General features: G+C 45.0%; 2 long non-coding RNA genes across 2 annotated transcripts in view; one reads left to right on the forward strand and one right to left on the reverse strand.

Moving 5' to 3' along the window:
- The window catches only part of LOC141983235 (uncharacterized), a 166,072-nt gene that overhangs the window by 7,064 nt on the left and 137,938 nt on the right, over positions 1-21,070 (forward strand). Inside the window, exons 2-3 of the long non-coding RNA XR_012638320.1 lie at positions 3,694-3,908; positions 20,053-20,161. This is a non-coding gene — a long non-coding RNA (uncharacterized LOC141983235). The remainder of the gene's footprint in view (positions 1-3,693; positions 3,909-20,052; positions 20,162-21,070) is intronic.
- Positions 1,551-21,070, reverse strand: part of LOC141983239 (uncharacterized) — a 171,887-nt gene continuing 152,367 nt past the window's right edge. Inside the window, exon 3 of the long non-coding RNA XR_012638323.1 lies at positions 1,551-1,653. This is a non-coding gene — a long non-coding RNA (uncharacterized LOC141983239). The remainder of the gene's footprint in view (positions 1,654-21,070) is intronic.

Here is a 21,070-nt window from a genome sequence, read left to right on the forward strand (position 1 = left end):
CCTACTAATTCTTCCCGGTTTGTGAGCAGCAGGTCAAGAAGAGCTCTGCCCCTAGTTGGTTCCTCCAGCACTTGCACCAGGAAATTGTCCCCTACATTTTCCAAAAACTTCCTGGATTGTCTGTGCACCGCTATATTGCTTTCCCAGCAGATATCAGGGTGATTGAAGTCTCCCGTGAGAACCAGGGTGTGCGATCTAGTAACTTCTGCGAGTTGCCAGAAGAAAGCCTCGTCCACCTCATCCCCGTGGTCTGGTGGTCTATAGTAGACTCCCACCACGACATCACCCTTGTTGCTCACACTTCTAAACTTAATCCAGAGACTCTCAGGTTTTTCTGCAGTTTCATACTTGAGCTCTGAGCAGTCATACTGATCTCTTACATACAGTGCAACTCCCCCACCTTTTCTGCCCTGCCTGTCGTTCCTGAACAGCTTATATCCATCCATGACAGTACTCCAGCCATGTGAGTTATCCCACCAAGTCTCTGTTATTCCAATCACATCAAAATTCCTTGACTGTGCCAGGACTTCCAGTTCTCCCTGCTTGTTTCCCAGGCTTTGTGCATTTGTGTATAGGCACTTGAGATAACCTGCTGATCGCCCCTCTTTCTCAGTATGAGGCAGGAGCCCTCCCCTCTCATGCGCTCCTGCTCGTGCTTCCTCCTGGTATCCCATTTCCCCACTTACCTCAGGGCTTTGGTCTCCTTCCCCCAGTGACCCTAGTTTAAAGCCTTCCTCACTAGGTTAGCCAGCCTGCTTGCGAAGATGCTCTTCCCTCTCTTCGTTAGGTGGAGCCCGTCTCTGCCTGGCACTCCTCCTTCTTGGAACACCATCAAATGGTCAAAGAATCCAAAGCCTTCTCTCCGACACCACCTGCGTAGCCATTCGTTGACTTCCATGACTTCCTGGTCTCTACCCAGGCCTTTTCCTTCCACGGGGAGGATGGACGAGAACACCACTTGCACCTCAAACTCCTTTATCCTTCTTCCCAGAGCCATGTAGTCTGCAGTGATCCGCTCAAGGTCATTCTTGGCAGTATCATTGGTGCCCACATGGAGAAGCAGGAAGGGGTAGCGATCCGAGGGCTTGATGAGTCTCTCCGTCACATCACGAATCTTAGCTCCTGGCAAGCAGCAGACTTCTCGGTTTTCCCGGTCGGGGCAGCAGATAGATGACTCAGTCCCCCTGAGGAGAGAGTCCCCAACCACCACCACCCGCCTCCTTCTCTTGGGAGCGGTGGTCGTGGAACCCCCAACCCTAGCACAGTGCATCTCATGCCTTCCAATCGGCAGAGTCTCCTTCTGCTCCCTTCCCTCAGACGTATCATCTGGTCCACTCTCCGCATTAGTACCTGTGGAGAGAACATGAAAACGATTACTTACCTGTATCTGCGTTGCTGGTACATGGATGTTCCCCTTTTTTCTTCTGGAGGTCACATGATGCCAAATTTCTTCACCATCCTCCTGTCCCCGATGTGCAGCCTGCTCTGAATCTTCAGAACCTTGTGCCCGTAGAAGCATATCCTGACATCTGTTCAGGAAATCTTCAGTTTCTCTTATGCAATGCAGGGTCATACCTGTTGCTCCAGACCTTGAACCTTCTCTTCCAATATGGAGACCAGCTTGCACTTTGTACAGACAAAGTCGCCTCTGTCCTGTGGAAGAAAGACAAACATAGCACATCCAGTGCAGGTCACAACAGCTGAACACCCCCCATCCATATTACCTTCCTTCTACGAGCTTCCTCAGGAGTTGTAGTAATTACTCAGAGAATCCGGCAAGATGTAAGCCTCAGTGGACTCTCCCCAGGCGAACTCCCAGGCAAACTCCTTCTGTTAGCTGCTCAGCTGGTTCGCAGCTAACTGGCTTTTTATACAGTCAGGCCCACTTAAGGTTCACGTGGAACAAAGCACTCCCAGTTCCCGCCCTTAAAAGACATTCCTGAGGTAACTGCTGGCTTTGAGAGAATGGGGTTTCCAAAGTATGCTGGAGCCATTGATGGGACTCACGTGCCTATAGTTTGGCCTCCTCAAGGAGCACATAAGGACATAATGGTGCTAATCCATTGTTATGCAGGCCCTCATGGACCGCAGAGGGCAATTTATGAATGGCAATGTGGGGTGCATGGGGAAAGTTCATGATACCAAGGGGTTTTGCCAATCATATTCATGGACCAGCTGGGGCACTGTTCCCACCAAATGACATTGTCATAAATGGAGTTCCTGTCCCCACCATTATTCTGTGGGACCCTGCATATCCCCTTTTGCCTTGGCTTATGAAACTGTACTCTGATTTCAGGGGCCCTGGCAAAAGATGGTTTAATTACCCTCTCAGCAGGCATACAATGGCTGTTGAATATGCTTTTGGCAGATTGAACATAAGAACGGCCATACAGGGTCAGACCAAAGGCCCATCTAGCCCAGTATCCTGTCTGCCAATAGTGTCCAATCCCCAGAGGGGATAGAACAGGTAATCATCAAGTGAGCCATCCCCTGTTTCCCATTCCCAGCCTCTGGCAAACAGAGGCTAGGGACACCATCCCTGCCCATCCTGGCTAATAGCCAAATCCCATTGGTGATGTCTACAGACCTGTTGGGAGTCATCAATGCTGCCAGCACTACTGTGGCTCATGGTGCTCTTCACAATTTTTGTGAAGCCAGATGTGAACCATTTCCCCCAAATAGAGGGGCCGCTCTATCGGCACACTCTGCCAGAAAGTATATCCACCCCAGTGTTGCTGGATGCACCCGGGCAACATAAGTCAGGGATGCTTTGTGCTCCCGCATTGTGGACTTGGATGGCCCAATGGAACAGGGAAAATTGTACCTTTAGGAATGTGCTTATGGGGCTGGGGGTGGTGAGGGGGCTCAGTTATTGTGGGGGGTTTCAGTGCTTGGGGGGGAGGAGTTTAGTGTCAGGCACTGTACTTATGAATGACATGACCACTTATGAACTGGGGGGCAGGTATTCGAGAGATTGAAGTATAAAGTGCTGTAGATCATTGCATTGAGGAATACACTTTGCATATTAATTGTCCCTGACTGTGTGTTTACCTTTGTTATTTTGAATACACACCCTATGATGTGAAGCAGTGATAGCAATAAACTTTCTTGATAAAATAAAAAAGATTTATTCATAAACATGTTTTAGAAAATACAACATTCACCCATTCCTAGCCAGGCCAGCTGCCATTACCACACCAAAATACAAATAACACTAGAACTTAGAGAAAAACAACAACAACAAAGTGCAGAACAGGTGGAAACAGTGCAACCATGTACAAGACCAAAACCCCCTATGATGGCATGTCACCTGGTCCCCCCATTCTCCTTTCCCTTCTTTCTCCATTTGCCATGTACTAGGCACTGTGGGAAGAGAGGGAAGGCATCCACATGGGAAAGGGTCAGTATGGAGGGCTGATTGGGCAAGGTTGCCTTGGACACCTGCTCATGCACCCAATTGCATGTGTCACCCAGCTATGGAGTCTTCCAAGCTGCTTCACAGAGTACCGCACAGGGGACTCGGGGCGGGTGTGTGTGTGTGCGTGTGCGCATGCATATGCATGCACGCGCACGGGGGGTGGGGGGGGTGATGCAGCAGGAGCCGCTACTTTTGCAGTCATTAGTGAGATGAGCCACTCAAACAATTTTCTGCTGAGCTCGGTCCTCCTCCCTTAGCTGTCATTTCTGTTCCAGGAACCGCAAAGCAAGTGCCTTCTCCTACACTGAAACCCTGTCCTTCTGACTTTGGTACTGGACCTGCTTGTTGGCCCTGTCCACAACTTCAACCATAAGTTCATCATGGAAATGGGTCCTCTTGGAATGGTCTGGGAAGGTTCGCTGGCCCAGCCTTCTGCTGCATTGTGGGCACGCTGTGGAGTACGGCAGCCAGTAGAGGTTACAAGTTGCTGGTGCGTATGAAGTATTCAAATTCATAGTGACTGAACAGCACAGCTGTAAATGAAATAGGCTGGTCAGCTCCCATGGTGGGCCTGGAAAAATACACCCTTCCCTGAAATGTGACTACCTATAGGGAGGTCCTGTTTCAGGAAAAGTTTGCACCTATAAGCACCCAGGATTGGGTCAGAATTCATGAGGGACTCAACAGGCTGCTGCATTAGCGTCCACACAGCTTAGCCTGTTATGGCTGCATGCAAACACACAGAACTCCACACCCATTCGCTCCCCTCTGGCACATTTTTGGATAAAATTTCAAACCCCAGGTGTATTTGGGCAAATGCTTTTGTCATCGATGGACTGCATGGATTACCTTTAACTGAAATGGACTAGATTTGTAAATGGAACATATCTCCACCTCCATGACCCTCCGCTGTTTCCAGATGGCCTGACAGACTATTGAGTGGTTATGCAGCATACTTACAGGCATGGCAATGTAAAGTTATTATTTTTAAGATACAGGAATGGCCCGAGCAAAAATCTGTGCCTTTCCAGTAAAAATACACTGTAAGGATGTTCTTTACTGTTTACATTACCTGGTCGCCATTTGGAACTCCACGTGGTGGTGGAGAGGAAGTCAAGCCATTGGTAGCATACAGGCTGCCATTAGCAGATACATGCTGCTAGCTGGTGCTTCTCATAACTTTTGCTTTGGTTCATAGAGCAGAAATCCCTCCCATTACCATATTAATAAACATTCAAACAGAGTCAGAAATGTACAAGGATCAGGGGCAGCTTCTGTCCCTTCCCTGTCTGCCACAGCAGGCTGTTCTTCAGGGGCAGGGGACAATCAAACAGCTCCTCCGAGTATTGGCCCAGAACATGCTGCTGCTCCTTCTCCTCCAAAGCCTCCTCTGGAACCGGCTTCAGCAACAGAGTGACTTTATTGTCCTCCCTGGGTGCCTGCCACTGGCTCCCATCAGTCCCCTTGCTAGATTGTGAGGCCAGCGGGGAACCATTCTGGCTGAGCAGGGTACCATGCACCACCATTGGCTCTGTGCTCAGCACCCGGTCAAACTCCTCATAAAATGGGCATAATGTCAGCGAGTTGCCTGAAGTGTGGTTCTGGTCCCTGAACTTCTGGTACTTGCCTCTAGAGCTGGTTAATCCACTCCCTGCACTGGTCACCAGTCCAATACATTTGCAAAGCTGCCAGCTTCTTTGCTGGTACAGAGGCTCATTCCTGGTACTCTTACTGAAGTCCACAGTTTTGCTGGCCTTGCACCAGAGATTCGCCAAAATCTGGCTGGGCTCCTGCGACCATGAAGCAGCATGCTTTGCAAAAGGCTTGTTCTGTTCAGTCTCCATTGCAGACACAGATGGCTCTCTGATGGTGGGTTTGCAGCTCGATGGTCAGAAGACAAGGAGGTGAATGCTGACTCACTGAGCTGTTGCAGTAAACCAAAGGGGAGGGGAGGTTATTTTCATTTTCTCTGGAGTAAATTGGAGATTGTTGGGCTAGAGAGGACAAAGGAAGTTGGCCAGTGGGATTGAGGAATACTTTTCGCAGCCTCTCAGGACACAAGTCGTGGAGGCTGTGTCTATACCGCAAAGCAATAGGGCTTGAACCCCTGTTCATGGCTTGACTCAGGCTTGGACCGTCCAGCCCTGCTAGGTCCTAGTACCCTAGGTCCGAGCCCAAGTCTGAGAGATTTGTGTGTACACAGAAGGGGGCGCCGGGCTCAAGCCTGAGTCTGGGCTTACATCGCATTGTAAGCATACCCTCAGTGACTAATTCTTTCGCCTTCACACTCAGTCTTTGCAACATTAGCCCAACTGGGCAGTTCAAAGGGCTTTGAGATGACAGTTCTGGGCCACTCCTCAGACAGTGCAAACAATAGCTCCAGTGAAGTAAATGGAGACACATTTATTTATAGCAGCTGAGGATGTGACTCTTTTGTCTTCCTGTGTGACATATCGGATGGGACAGCACAGCAGACCACATGAGAGTAATATTTGCCAGCAAAAGGCAGTAAATCCAAGTGCATACCAGCTTTTATCATGTCATCTAATCTTCCTGTAACATCTCTGGCTGCCTAAGGGTTGCTGTGGCTCTTCTGTTCATCTTACATCTCTGTCTCCAACGCCAGTTGCCAAATAGTTGTCTCACTTTAAAAGTTCATTCTTTTTGAAAGATTCCTCTGGATTGAACAATGCTTCCTACAGTTGACACAGGGGCAATATATCAAAAAACAGAATGAACTTTTTAAGTGCAACTTGTGTGGTTATTGACATGAAACACAGATAACTGTTAAAAAAAGTTGTTCTAATTCCTACAGCACATCGAGGATGTTCAGAGTGCTCAATTATTAAAAATTCCCTTTATCAGTTGTGTCTTTCCTGAAGGATAAAGAGTTATCGCTTATGTAAAAAGTGGACTACACATGTTTAGAATATTCTTACAAACAGCAAAGTCATATTGAGCCATATTCCTTACTACTGAAATGTAACCGATTAAGGGTATGCCTACAGGGGAATAAAAACCCCTCAACTGGCCCGGGTCAGCTGACTCAGGCTTGTGGGGTTTCAGCTCCTGAGCTGAAAAACTCCTGTGCAGATGTTCAGGCTTGGGTCTGAGCTGGAGCTCTGGGACCCTGCAAGGGTGGAGGGCTCCAGAGCTCGGAGTCCAGCCACAGCCTGAATGTCTACACTGCAATTTTTAGCTTCACAACATGAAACCCAGGAGCCCAAGTCAGCTGACTCGGGCCAGCTGCAGCCACACCACAGGGCTTTTATCCCTGTGTAGACAAACCCTGAGGAGCCAGTCCCTATAATTCCTACCCTGTCTTCAGACTATTACAGAAAGAACCTGGGTTGGGGGGAGCGATACCTCAGTGGTTTGAGCATTGGCCTGCTAAACCCAGTGTTGTGAGCTCAATCCTTGAGGGGGCCATTTAGGGATCTGGGGCAAAAATTGGGGATTGGTTCTGCTTTGAGCAGGGGGGTGGACTAGATGACCTCCTGAGGTCCCTTCCAACCCTGATATTCTATGAATGTAGTGGTCTGGAATTATGAGACTTCAGTTTTTCTGCATTTGGGCTAAGAACTGCAGGATTTCCCCAATTAGCACTTTTGTGTTAGCCAGATTCTCAGCTGGTGTAAGTCACCATAGCTCCACTGAAGTCAGTATTGCTCACTGTAAACATATGCCAGCTGTGACTCTCATACCCCAAATATGAACTACTGCTTTTTTCTCTGAGGTATTTAGCAAATTAAATATTACAAAGGAAATCTTGTGTCTATGTGGATCAGAGCACATTTTGATATTTATCAATGCTGATTTTCTATTAATTTGAAATTCATTCATTAGCAGGGAAGGCTAGACATCAGGTAAATATGAAGCACACACCTCAGCTAGTGTAAACTGGCAGAGCTCTTTTAATGTCAGTGGCCCTTGCTGATTTACACAAGCTGGAGGTTCAGTTTAGACTGGAAAAGTTATGTGAACTATCCAAACTTCTTGAGAGTGCCAGACAGCTCAAAAGAACAGGTTTGCTTGCGAAATCCCCAGTGCTTCCTGACGTAAAGGTGCTGAGGCCTGCAACAACTAAAGCTGATGGAAGATGCTGTTATTTGAACTTTTGTGAATCTGAAAAGGGCTTGGTTTGGTTTAGGATGAGGGTCTGGGTCAGTTTGTACTTTCCTCCAAAGTGATTCATTCATTTGTAGTCAGGTGCACTCAAGTCAATTGCTGTTTTTCTGCTGTTGACTTTTAACAGATGGGGTTGCCTTTTATTTACTGGAACTCAAAACATAAAAAACATCATCCTTTTATGAGTCAGGCACATCATCACATAATTCCAGGACACTCAGCTATTTCTATCATAGCACCAGGACATTGCAGAAATATTCCAGAATATGGGTTTCTAAATACTATAATTAAATTCCATGAGTGATCATACACATTGATTTCACCATTAATTTTAAATGAGAGCACTCAGTAAAACTCTGATTTTTCCCTGTTCAGTATCAACATTTTTGTATTAAAATATCAAATACATTATATACTTTCATTTCTTTGTTAGGTTATATTTCATTATTATTTCTTATTTGTATCACTGTAGCACCTAGACACTCTCAGTCAGGGACCATTGCGCTAGGTCAGAGATCGGCAACCTTTGGCACGCGGCCCATCAAGGAAAGCCGTTGGCAGACCTGGCCGGTTTGTTTACCTGCAGTGTCCACAAAGTCCGGCCAATCGCAGCTCCCACTGGCTGGGGTTCACTGCTCCAGGCCAATGGGGGCTGCGGGAGTGGCAGCCAGCACAGCCCCCGGCCCACACTGCTTCCCGCAGCCCCCATTGGCCTGGAGCAGCGAACCGTGGCCAGTGGGAGCTGCGATCGGCCGAACCTGTGGACTCTGCAGGTAAACAAACCAGCCCGGCCCACCAGGGGCTTACCCTGAGGGGCTGCATGCCAAAGGTTGCCGATCCCTGTGCTAGGCGCTGTACAAACACAGGACAAAAAGACAATCCCTGCCCCAAAGAACTTACAGTGTAAGTATAAAACAAATTTCATTCAGACCAAGATTTACATCTTTGCACCATTTTTGATTAAGGAAGCACTATTATAGCTTTCAACTTAACTAATTTATTTTTAGCAAACATGAAACATTTTGTTTCAAGATACTTGGCCAAATCCTTAGTTACAGTCAAATGCACAGAGCACAAGCCAATGAGCAGTGGAAAGAAGCTTAAAGCTTTAATCCTGCCATAAATATGTTGACAGCAGTAGACAGCTCATTTTCATATGAAAAGACAAGGTCTGGAATAAGTCTTTGTTTCTGAGAGATAATGAAGGAAAGTCTGACGTGCTGACCACACCTGATATCGTTTGAAAAGGGATGATGTCTCCATCTCTGTGGTGGATCCTCTCTCTGGCTACAGCTGTCAGTATATAGCCCTGGAGGTACCACTGCACTTTTAAAATAAAAATCTTCTTCGGCGAATGGTTATTCATTGGGAAAAAAAAAAGACAAGTGACAAACTACTGTAAATCCCCAGGCTAAATTGCAGTATAGGCAGTGGTGCTGCAGAAGCGTAGAAACATGCTTAACTTCATACGCTGTGAGCAGCCTCAAAGTCCCACGTTTCCACAGCAAGCTGGATCTCAATTCCATAGCAAGGGCCATTTTTCTGCAGCATTCTGGTGGGACAGACTGGAAGTTCTGCTCCAGCTTAGTCTACATTGAAAAGTGGAGGTGTTTATACTGAAAAATGGGTACTAGGCTAATATGATCATCATAACAGCTCCTGTGTTGTTTATTTTGATAATACACTCTAAGGACATGTCTACATGGCATAGTGAAAGGTTTGATTGCAGCATGGGTAGACACACCTATGCTAGCTTTAATCTAGCTAGCATGGGTAACAATAACAGGGTAGGCATGGTGGCATGGGCTTTAGCATAGGCTAGCTACCAGAGTGCATACCCAGGGTCCCTGGAGGGCTTCCCAAGGTTTTATTCACAACCAAGAAAGCTAAAAATATAGGGCCAGATCTTTAGCTGGTGTCAATAGCGCTCAGTCATTTTATGCCAGTTGAGGATCAGGCCCACGGTTTTTTGTTTTTTTAGTGAAAGCTTAGATACCAGATCATAACCTGCAGCTAGCAGTGAATTTTGTGGCAAATTCCATATGTGCTGTAATATACACAGGACCCCAGTTTTAGTCAGAAAAGTAACTACAAAGGGCTATAAAAGTGGCCCCTTCTTGCTCACTGAATCTGCTGTGTGTGTATTCAGTTACATCTGCTCATAAACAAAAGTAATGTTTGCTATTTTTTACTGCTTTAAGACTTGTACAGCCAACAGAGCTAGTGGGTCATGCTGAGTCATGCAGCATCAAGGGATCTGTTAACTAAGGTTCACTGCAGAACCATTATTCTTGATGATGCACAAAAAAGAAAAGAACCCAGCTTGCCTTTCATATCTTAGGCCGACCTTGTAGGGCAGCAGTTAGAAAACCAAAATGTTTTCACATGTAAACTGAGCCAATTTGATGTAGAATAACTACTGAGACACAATACACACAAACCCGCAGATTACCATTTGCACAACTTTTCAGAGGATAAGAGCACTTTAAGCACCAACTCTTTGTAAGTGACGAATCTGCTGCTGAAAATCCCATTACTAGTTTGGTGGACACCACTGGGACATGCCAATGCAGAGATCCATAACATGGGAAAACACACATACTCTGTACCCTTCTCCTATTCAAATACTGATATGAGACTTTGCCAAGAGAAGATATAAAGGCTGGCCCTAGTCTTGTCTTCCAAACCCTTTTAGCAAAACGTGGTCACTCTTACTGTTGACAGCATCAACTGTGAGCTATGGACTCTTAGTCCTCCTATCTGATTCTAATTCCTCTGGAGAGATAGTTAGTAGACAATAAGAGTCCCACAGTCATAAGCTTTTAGAAAGGTTTAGCTGTCATATTGTTTACATTAGTCTTATTAACTCTACGGAGGAACAAACATTAGAAACCTTCTGCCTCATTTTTACCAAGCCATTAATTAGGTCAGACATAACTTATTGCCTAATGAGATCTTCTGGGGTTTGGACACAGATTCTGTTTTCATGATTTTATGCATAGTCTTAGCCACTCACATCAATGTATTCAATAGAGGTTATTACTGTGATGATATACAAATAGGGGGCAAACTGTAACTCTATCAATCCCAGACATTCTCTAGTACACTTCATCCTTATTATAATGCCATGAAAATGGGACCGAGATAATTCTGAGAGGCATGAATTTGGTCAGATTACAAGTAGTTTGGAGAGGACGTGTGGAAGCTATATATATTAAATAAAGAATTTTATACTGGACAAGTTGTCCTGTGCCTTTCTGTACAGTGCTAGGCTTAGGGTGACCAGATAGCAAGGGTGAAAAATCAGGACACTTTTTTTGGGTGGGGAGTGGAAGGGGGGATATAAGACAAAGCCCCAAATTTCAGGACAATCCCAATAATACTGGGACATCTGGTCACCCTAGCTGGGCTTTAACTAGTATTGCTAATCCTGGTCATGAGGAATGTTAGACAATAATTCATAATGGGCCTGATCAAAATCTCACCAAAGTTAAGGAAAGACTCTCTTTTAATGCAAAGACTCCCACTGACTTCAGTGGGTTATGGATCTGGCCCAGTAGTTAAAAAAGTCTACGCTGGAAAAGATCACACAGAGGATCTATTAATGTTGCCCAGGAAATTACTACACTTTATTTGTGCTGACTAGGCTTATAATGATAAGTACATGAATTGCATTTGATTAGCAATGTTAAGAGAACCAGCTGAGATATTTTGTGATAATGCTAAGATATGATGACAACCACATGACAATGTATTGCTCAATAGCTAGATGAGCCATCCCTACATTAGTTCTTTCAAGCTGTACTTTGCTAACATCTTACACCGTAGGGAATTATGCACAGAAAAAAAATCAAAATTCTGCAAGGAAAAATCAAAATTAAAATCTTTTTTTTTTAACCACAAATTAAATGAAATATAACAGTATTTGAACCTTCTTTAGAAATGCAGGTATTTTGTATTTATTTAGCACATTTTATCACCAAATCTACTGTAGTTGTTTATCATTCCTTGAACCAACAAAAAATAAAAACAAACAAACAAAAACTGACCTAGCAGGTATGATTTTTAAAACTAAATAAAGTTGTTAAATAAGGATTTGTTAAATTGAGATTAGTTTTTGCAGTAAATTAGATGCAGAAGTCCAAATGCAAAACAAAGACAATGAAGAATTTTCTGACTCCTTGTGATATCTCAAGTACTGTGCAATGTACCAAAATTATTGTGCAGTTATACTGGGTTCTTCTCTCATACTGGTTATCAAAATACTAGCACAGTAAGTAAAAGAAAAGCATCAATAAGCCTAAACCAATGGACTTTTTTTTTGTTAACATAAAGTCTTTTTAAATTCCAAGATAGAAATAAAGGAACACCAGCTCTTTCAATTTGTGTTCCAAAAGAGAATGCCTCTGACCGGAGAAGACAAAATTATACGGCAAGTTGCTGTGCTCAGCATCAGCTGTGTTTGTTACATCATTTATTACTCCTGGGGGAATTCAGTGCCAAAAAGTTAAAAATTCTGCCACAATATTTTAAAATTCTGCATTTTTATTTATCAAAATAACACAATATAATCACCCTAATATAATCAGTTTCAGTTATTTTGGTAATTATTTCAAAATACCTATCAGCAAGTATGTCTACAACAATACAGACATCAAAAAAGACCCAGGAAATGTTACTTGACAAAGATTCCTTACTAGGCATATTAATACAGGTCTTTGAGTAATAATTCATTTAAACTGCAATACAGAAATGTATTTCCCACCCCCCTCAAAAGCAGTGCAAAGGCTTGGGGAAGTCGGGGTAATGGAGGAGCTGAGGGAGAGGGAAGTAATTGCTGGTAAGGGGCCTGAGAGTGAACCTGGAGGGTGTGGGTGGGAGAAGTATGGAACAGGATTTTTTGGAGGGAAGAGATTGTTAGGGAGTTAGGGAGCCTCCCCCATGCCGATGTTGGTAACCCCAGCCTCTTTCTGAGTCAGGCACACCTGCCCTGTTCTCATGTGTTCTTGCAGCCCCACTCAGCCATCCACACTCCTCCTGTCCCCATGTGGCCCTGCATCCCCTCCCCCATCTCCATGTGGCCCTGCACCCCAACTCCCCATTCAGCCAGGCATAGCTTCCCCTGTCCCCGTGTGGCCCTACACCGCCACTCTCATTCAACCCTGGCTGAATGTTGTCACCCTACTAGCTCCTGTGCCCTAGTCTGTCCCCCACAACTAGTCTTTCTGAATTCCCATCTGTGAGACTCCCTAGCAGCCCTGTGCCCCACTCTGTCTCTCCCCTAACCCAATTCTATGCCTCCTCACCTGGCCCTGCAGGTAGGGTGCTGTGAGGAAGGCAGCCTCTGCCCCCTCCCTTTCTGCAGCTGGCTGCTCTGGCCCATGGCTGAAAGGTGTAAATGCAGCACCCCTTCCCTTCTGCATCAGAATCAATTATTTGTCGTGGGCGGGGAGGGAGATCCACAAGGGATATTAATTCTGTGCTTGTGCAGTGGTGCAGAATTCCTCCAGGAGTAATGAAAGCTGATGTTTTCAAATTTGGAAGACGGTCGGTTATTGATGACCAAAACATGGCAAAGTCAATTTCAACTGACTGTAGAATGCTTTGCATCACGTTGGGTGCCACCTTCCTGGTATTCAAAGCAAACTCCTCTGCTGAAATGTCACTGAAGCCAGGAATTGAAGTGTCATCCTTCTTGACATAAGATATCATAGGAAATCTTCTGGGGTTAAAAATCCTTATGGATTTCAGGAACTTAATTGCAGGCTGCCCACTCTCAGTATCATTGATGTACTTCTTCAGCTGAATTGTCAACAGCTGAATGAAACAGGTGCACCAACTTGCTATTTTGATCAGTTGTTACATTATTGACATCTTCTGCCTGAGAAACCTTTGAGTGGTTTCCACTGAAAACTGAATATGTGTCTCAAGGAAAAACAGTAGGTCTTCCATATTCTCAAAAGCAAAGAGAGTGCACTGTCTCTGGCTTTCAAATGTAGCCATTAGGTCAATGATTGGCTTGCACATTTCACTGATAAAATACAATGCAGTCTTCAGCATTAAACGTTGGGTTTCGTCTGACAGCACTTTTTCAAGTTCCTGCAATGAATGTGGCAAAGAGTGGTCCCCCACACTCATTTCTTCTTCAACAAGCCCATGATAATATTGAAAGTGCTTTTCATGGTACTGAACAGCAGCAAACCAGCTGTTCCATCTAGTTGCTACTGCGAAATTTTTGCCTGAGGTAATTTAAGTATCTCATCTTCCTGCCCCCCTACCACATAGAATAGTTGTGAGAAAGCTTTTACCAGTGCACTGACATACTTTTATATAGCCCCAGACTAATTTGCGGCAGCTGGCCCTGCCTCCCCAATTAGGGCCAGGTTATCTTCAGTCAGCTCTAATCTAGCCCCCTAAATGTGAGCTGGTGTAACAGAGGGCTGAATCAGCAACCCTTTGCCCAGGACCCTGTGACTTACCTCTCCCACTTCTCCAACTGCCAGGTTTGCCCCTCCACATCCTCTCCTTCCTCTACTGGGGAGGAGGGGGCTCTATGAGGGAGTCTTTTCCCTCTTTTGGTCAGTTCCAGGGTTTGCCATGTGGGGTTCCTTCACCCCCCACTGCAACCCACAGGTCCTTGCACCATTCACATCTCCCTGGGTGTTCCCCTGTTTTTTCCCCCTTCCTTTCCATCAGGGGTTTCGGGGTTGGTCCCAGCCCTCTCCCAGACACTCAGGGCTTCCTGTCCACCAAGCTCATCCAATGGGGTCTGGGTCTCTCCCTCTGGGGGTCTGCTGATAAGACCCTCTGCTGGGCCTTGCTCTCTGGTCAAAGACCCTGGGGTGCCCATCTTGCCCATAGTTTCCCTCTCCTTTCTCAGGCTTGGTTGTCTAGGGATTTTCTGCTTGGGGGTCTCTACCCCCATCTTTGGGGAATCTCCCCTTTTTCTGATCTTGGGCTTTCTTCCTCTGCCTATCTTCCCTCCTGGGAAGGGGTCCCAGTCTGTACTCACCACCACCGGATAAGGCAGACCTTTAACTACCCCAACCCATTGCCATTTAAATCTGCCCTGAACTGCAAGGGGCACCTGGGCTACAGGTTATTGCCTCCTATCCCTGTGGATGCATTCCACGTCCATCTTTCACCAGTGTGGCCTCACCAGCTTCCTTTGTACCAGAGAACAGGCTGAGTCCGAGTCCACCAGGCCTCGCTGGGATTTCCTCCCCACCATTACTGGGATGGTGGACAGCTTCCGCCCTTTCCCCTGCCCTCCAGCATTTCCCCAGCCACAAAACTCTGCCCACCCACAATCCATGTGCAGGTAGTCCCCCTTCTTGTGTCCCAGTCATCCACACTGCTAGCAGACAATCGGTCTGGACCACGTGGGAGCCCCTCAGGTGTCCTCCCACTTTTTTCTCTGGGCCTTTCCCAGGTGTGTGTGTGTGTGTGTGGAGGGGGGTGGGTTCCTCTGGGCCTTTTCACGGTCTTCACATCTCTGCTCGGCCATCCCTCCTTCCTAGGGCAGTCCGTCTCCACGTACTCCTCTGTAAGTGTTACAGCTGCCTCTACCATATTCGGTTGGTGCCTCCTCACCCATGCCTTTATGTTCTCGGGAAGGGCCTGTAAAAACTGCTGTAGAATGAGTGCATTCATAATCTCCCGCACTATCTGGGTGTCTGGCCTCAGTCAGCAGGTAGCCCAGTCCATTAACTTTTGGGTGAAGACCAGGGGCCGCAAACCCTGTTTCCACCTCACCGACTGGAATTTTTGGCTGTACTTCTCTGTGGACAGCCCCACCCGATCCAGGATGGCTGCCTTTATTGCTTCATAATTCCTGGCCTGCTCTTCACTTAGGGCCATGTAGGCTGCTTAGGCTTCACCAGCTAGGTAGGGAGCTAGTCGCAGGGCCGAGGTTGCCCTGTCCCATCCAGCCCTGCAGCTACTTGCTCAAATGTGCATAGGAAGGCGTCAGTGTCATCTATCTGGCCCATTTTGCAAATGGTAATGTGCACAAGCACAAATAGAAGTAATATTTTTAAAATGTGACCTTTAGAGAGCGACATTTTCAAAATAACAGACTGGATTCTTGTCTGCTTGCATGTTGTGTAGTCATTCACATCTGTGCAAAACAACTGTTAAGTGAGTGTAGATTTCCTAGATTTTTATAGATTTCAAGGTCAGAAGGGGCCGTTATGATCTCCTCTATAACACAGACCACACAATTTCATTCAGTAATTCCTGCACCAAGCCCCTACTTAGCATAAAATCCACCATACTGCTCTGGTGCTTCCTCTCTCAACCCTTCTTCTCACCATCCCAAGTGTGACCGCATGCAGGAAGACCCTTTATGAAGCTGGGCTTTGACGTGAAAACAATTTACATAGGAATTGTTATCTTGTTACCTCAGCTCAAACCAGTGGTCCACTGAGTCCAGTATCCGGTCTCTAACAATGGCTAGTATCAGCTGCTGCAGACAAAGAAAAAGAAACACTGAGGTGCACACAGTTATGGAAACCTGTCTATAGAGGAGGGATTTTCATTGTTTTTCCTCCATTAATGGGTAGCTTACATCCTGAATAATGAAGGCTTATTAACCCTTCTAATTTTTTATCTTATCTAACATAACTTTGCAGGATCCCTAAATTTTGGTGCATTTTTGGTCTCTATATTCTTGCAGAGGGTTGTTTAATTATGAGCCATTTTCTATTAAGCTGTCTTACTTTCCATTACATTATGAGGATACCACTGTTTAAATACTTTTTGTGAAAAATTCTTTCAATTTTGTATTTCTCAAACAAAGATTTGAGATCAAGTAAGTTTGTTTCTCGAACTGTTGAGAAAAAACAGACGTGAACATTAAAGCAATTGAACTGGATTTTTGTATGCTGCCTTAAAAAGCTAAGTGAAGAAACCATGTTGTTTTGAGAGGAAATGTTGGTTTCAAAACTGGGAGAATGAATGGGTAATTTTGTACGTTCTCTCAGGCAGCATTTGTTATTTCAGTCATTTACTTTCAAAAGGAGAAAACATTACCACGAAAAACTGGGTAGAGTCTAACCCTCATGGCTATACTTCCTGGACTCTTGCTTCATTGTGAGTGTGCAGTGTTTAGCTAAGGCAACAAGGACCTTTCAAATAATGGGACAAGAGTAAAAGAGTTATAGAATGGCTGGCTAATTTTCTCAGACCCTCATTTTTTTCACCCCCTGCCAATTACTTTATAAACAAAAAGTTTAAATATCCATGTTAATTACATTTATTAGTCCTTGCTCCAGCAGTTTCCGCTGATGATCAGATTTGTTCTAGGCAGCTGCTGCAGATACTCCAAGCTATTCATTATTAATGGGTAGCAGGGTTATTTTACTCTAGATAGAAGGACTTTCTGGGACACACCATTCACCAAAGGTGTTAATTCATATTTTATTGAGGTGATTATCAAAGCAGAACCCTTTTGCCTGCCTACCCATAATATTTGAAGATATAGCAAAACAGGTGATTTACACAGAGATTTATATGAGTGCTGTGTGAAACTCAATGGTTTCCATTCACAGGGGCTTGTGCAGATTAGAGATGGATCCAAACCAAAGCTCTTGATCTAATCTAGGTTCAGCCCCAAATTTGCAGCTATATTCTCTCTGTATAATGGACTGATTCTGAACATCATAAACTCTGTGGAAATAGGCCCAGATTCTCCTCTGCATTAAGAGAGTTTAGCTGGTCATAAGAGGCTCATCTCAGTATAAGGGGATTCTTGGATCCTTAACAGCTCCTGTGACAACCCCTCCAAGCTGGGCATGGCTGTGAAAAATGGGCATAGGTAGGTACAGCCTTTTGACCCCACAAAACCCATCTGCCTAAGACCGTCTCAAGACGGAGGGTCTAGTTCAATGAGCAGTATAACCAAATTCCAAGTGTTGACAAATCATGAGACAGGCTTCAAAATTCTGAGCGTGGCTAAAAATGAATAGATTTTGTTTAAAATAAGAATGTATCCTCACAATAGCCCTGTGAGGCAGGGAAATGCTATTATCCCTCTTTACACATGGAGTACTAGTCACAAAGGGTATGTCTACACAGCAATGTGATCCTGAGCTCAAGCCTATCCCGCCTTGTGTCCACACACCAATTGTGCTAACCTAGGGCTCGGACCTACTGTCCGAGGACCCTGCAGGGTCCAAGCCCATGGTAAGCTGGGACCTAGGGTCTGAGCTCTATTGCTTTCCTGTGTGCAAGCAGCCCCTCCTTGACTTGGGTCCCAGAAGTCCTTCAGATGTATCCCAGAGTTCCTGCTCTCAGAGGAGCAGCACTTCAGCCAGCCAGCACAGAGGACAGAGGCACCATTACTGCCTGGGCAAGCATGCTCCCAGTTCCTGCTCCTGCTCCTGCTCTCGTGTGCCTGGAACTGGGAGCAAAACTGAAAGGTGGGAGGCGGCTCCTGGCTGCTGGATTGTTGGGGGTCATCCTTCCCCAAGCTGTGCTGAGCTGGGAGCCCTGCCACTCTCCCTCCCTGCAGAACAACCGCTTGTTCCCTGCTCTTCTCTCTGGCCCTTGCTCCCAGGCCCTCCCTGGGGTTGCGTGTGCAGCACCTGGGCAACATCCACTGTGAGGGTGGTGAGTGGGAACCAGTCCCCAAACTTCTTTACAGCCTCCTGAGGATCCCTTATCCCTGCCTCTCAGTGAAGTGCCCCCCCACAGGGCTTAGGGGGCAGTGTGCTCCAGCACTCCCCAGGTATCCCTTATCCCTGCTTCCTAGGGTGTAGCAGGGGCAGGGGAGAGGGATCTCCAGGGTGGTTGTGTGGGGTGCTGGACCACACTGCCCCCCAAGCCCTGGGGATGCACTTCACTGCTCCACAGCCAGCAGCAGCCGGGCTGGGGTGTGTGTGTGTTTCTCCTCTGAAACCTACATTTCATGTCAAACTTCACAACAGACAGACAAAAATAAATAAAAACCCAGCCAAACAAAAACACCTTCACTGAACATCCCATTTTAAAAATTAAGAATGGCAAAGTTTCATTTTAATGGTTTGACAGCCCTGGAGACTAATGTGCTAATTATCCCCAGAACAGGTGCACATAGGCATTTTCCTGCCAATGTGACTCAGCCTAGAGGTGGAGAACCCAAGTATCAGATTAGATGGTAGTTCAGTGTAAAGCCTGCTCAAGCTGCAGTTATTCAACTGAGACAGACAGGAGCTAACTATGCAGCTTATATGCTCATGTGCTCCTTAGGGGCACCTGAGACCTATCAATAGCACGGTCAGAACTAGGAAACAGGGAAGGCAATAGAGTTTTCCCACAGTGCAGCAACATTTGTCGGGCTAGAGTGTCAACACTGGAGTGGGGGGGGGGGCATTACGCATGATGGGCTGGGTTACTAGGGTCTGTGCATTGCAGCGTGGATACCAGAACATTAGGTTCAAGCACAGGTGAGAAAATCCTTAACCTACTGTTAAAATGCAGTGATTCAAGTCCTACTAACCCTAGGCTTATATTGCTGTGTAGACATATCCAAAGAAGCTAAGCAACTTGCCCAAGGTCACACAGGAAACTTGTGGCAAAGCAGAGAATTGGACTTAAGTCCCCTTAACTGCTGAACTATCCTTCTTCTTCTTTATATCCTTCTGATATAAACTAGTGCAACCCCACTGAATTCAGTAGATTTTGAGCTAAAGTCTCTGCTGGCATAAATGTCCTTTGATGGTAGTTAAAATTGCTTTCTCAGCAATGTCTAATTAAATGAAATGTTTTCCCCCCAAAATTCTCAGTGTTCCATGAAGCATATGGAAACATTTGGAAAGATCCAGAATAATTTACATCAAGAGTCTCCCAGTCCTAATAAACACATTTTCCAAGATTTCCCAGAATAACAGAATGAATGGATAGTTTGTTCTTGTCTCATGGATCTTCAGGCTAAAAGAGGGAGTTTTCAAACTAAGGATAATGAAGAATTAACAAATCACTGATGAAGTGTTTGAAGGGAGCATACTAAACTGGAATTATTCATGTAAAACTGCAGAAAAATGTTGTGGCTCCAACAGGCAATTTGTCCTGATGTGCTGCTGTTAGAAGAAAAATGGTTTGTTTCCAAAAGATGCAGCCTAATTCTTCTCTGCAGCTGGGTGTCACTGACTAATGAAAATATATTGGCACAATGCTTGCAGGTTATTGTTCCATGTAACTGCAGCTCTTCACTGTGTATTTGTAACCAGGTCATGACTGGAAGCAATATGAATGAGCTCAGCTATACATATATTCAAAATATATCATGCTATATTTATTGGAAACAAAGTCTGACAAGATCATGTTTATACCTGGAGTAGATAATGGAATGTGCATGTGTACTGGCAGTGTGAACAGCAAAGAAATTACAAATCTTAAATATTTATATAGTAAAATGAAATGCAACTATTAATGCTTCCAGGAAAGCATGCAGTGCAATGCTATAGACAGACATGAAGAACAGAGATATTCCAAAACTCTAACAGGCTAATTTATCATTTTTACAGAATGGCTCCATGTCTGGTTTGCAGACAGTGTCTCAAGGAAATTAGACTAAGAATGAATAAGAATTGTGGTCAGGCCTGACAACAAAAAATGCATCTTACTAACTGCCGAGTAAGTATATATTTGAAAAATAGATGTTGTGAGTAACTCATTTTTTTCTGGATTACTGTTTTATTTACTTTGATTTAAATATAATAAATACTCATATTTTGTAGAATGTTCTACAACATTGTATGAATGGTTCTGAAAAAGATCATTTATTGTTTTCTTTTTGTTAATGCAATTCTTGGAAAATATATCATTTTACCTCGTAGTCTTTGGGGAAGGGCTAAGTCATAAATACAACTATCTAATTATATGGCTAATGGAGCTTAATCCTGATTTTCTTTGTTATTATTATGGGGAGAAATCCTGAAGACCTTAAACCAATTAGAGATTTGCCAGAGTAAGGAATCAATGAAAACTGAGGAAGGATGCTGGATTTGGTCCCAGAAATAAAATCATAACACTTGCCATTTACACGTAAGCTAAATCAATAAATGAATCTTACATCTGTGTCTAAAATGTCATTTGTAGCCCAACATGAATGGGGTCCCTCAGCAAAGTTCCTTCTGGAGACTCCACTTTCTTTACCAGTTTAGAATGGCCTACACTTTAGGAGTGAAACTATGGCCCCATTTAGGCAAAATTCTCATTAACTTCAATAGGGCCAGGATTTCACTCTGCATCCCCAGTCCCAAAGTTTGATGAAGAAATACTGGTTTCTGGCCCGTGATGAACAGAGCATACTCTGCTATTACACTACCAACCTTAAAGGTAATGTCTTAGGCAGCTGCTTATGTTAGTTCTGAGTAGCTGCTGTAAAATGAAAAAGCTTACAAAACATAACAAAACTTAATGGAAGCCTTCCCCATGTGCCAAATACAAGTTGTACCTACTTTCATTACTTTGTCTCACCCCATCTTGCTTTCACTCCATTCAGCTAGGTTTTTCCAGTCAGGAGTATTCTAAAAGCTAGTG

This window comes from Natator depressus, chromosome 1, assembly GCF_965152275.1.
Source record: "Natator depressus isolate rNatDep1 chromosome 1, rNatDep2.hap1, whole genome shotgun sequence".
NCBI classification, from domain to species: domain Eukaryota; kingdom Metazoa; phylum Chordata; order Testudines; family Cheloniidae; genus Natator; species Natator depressus.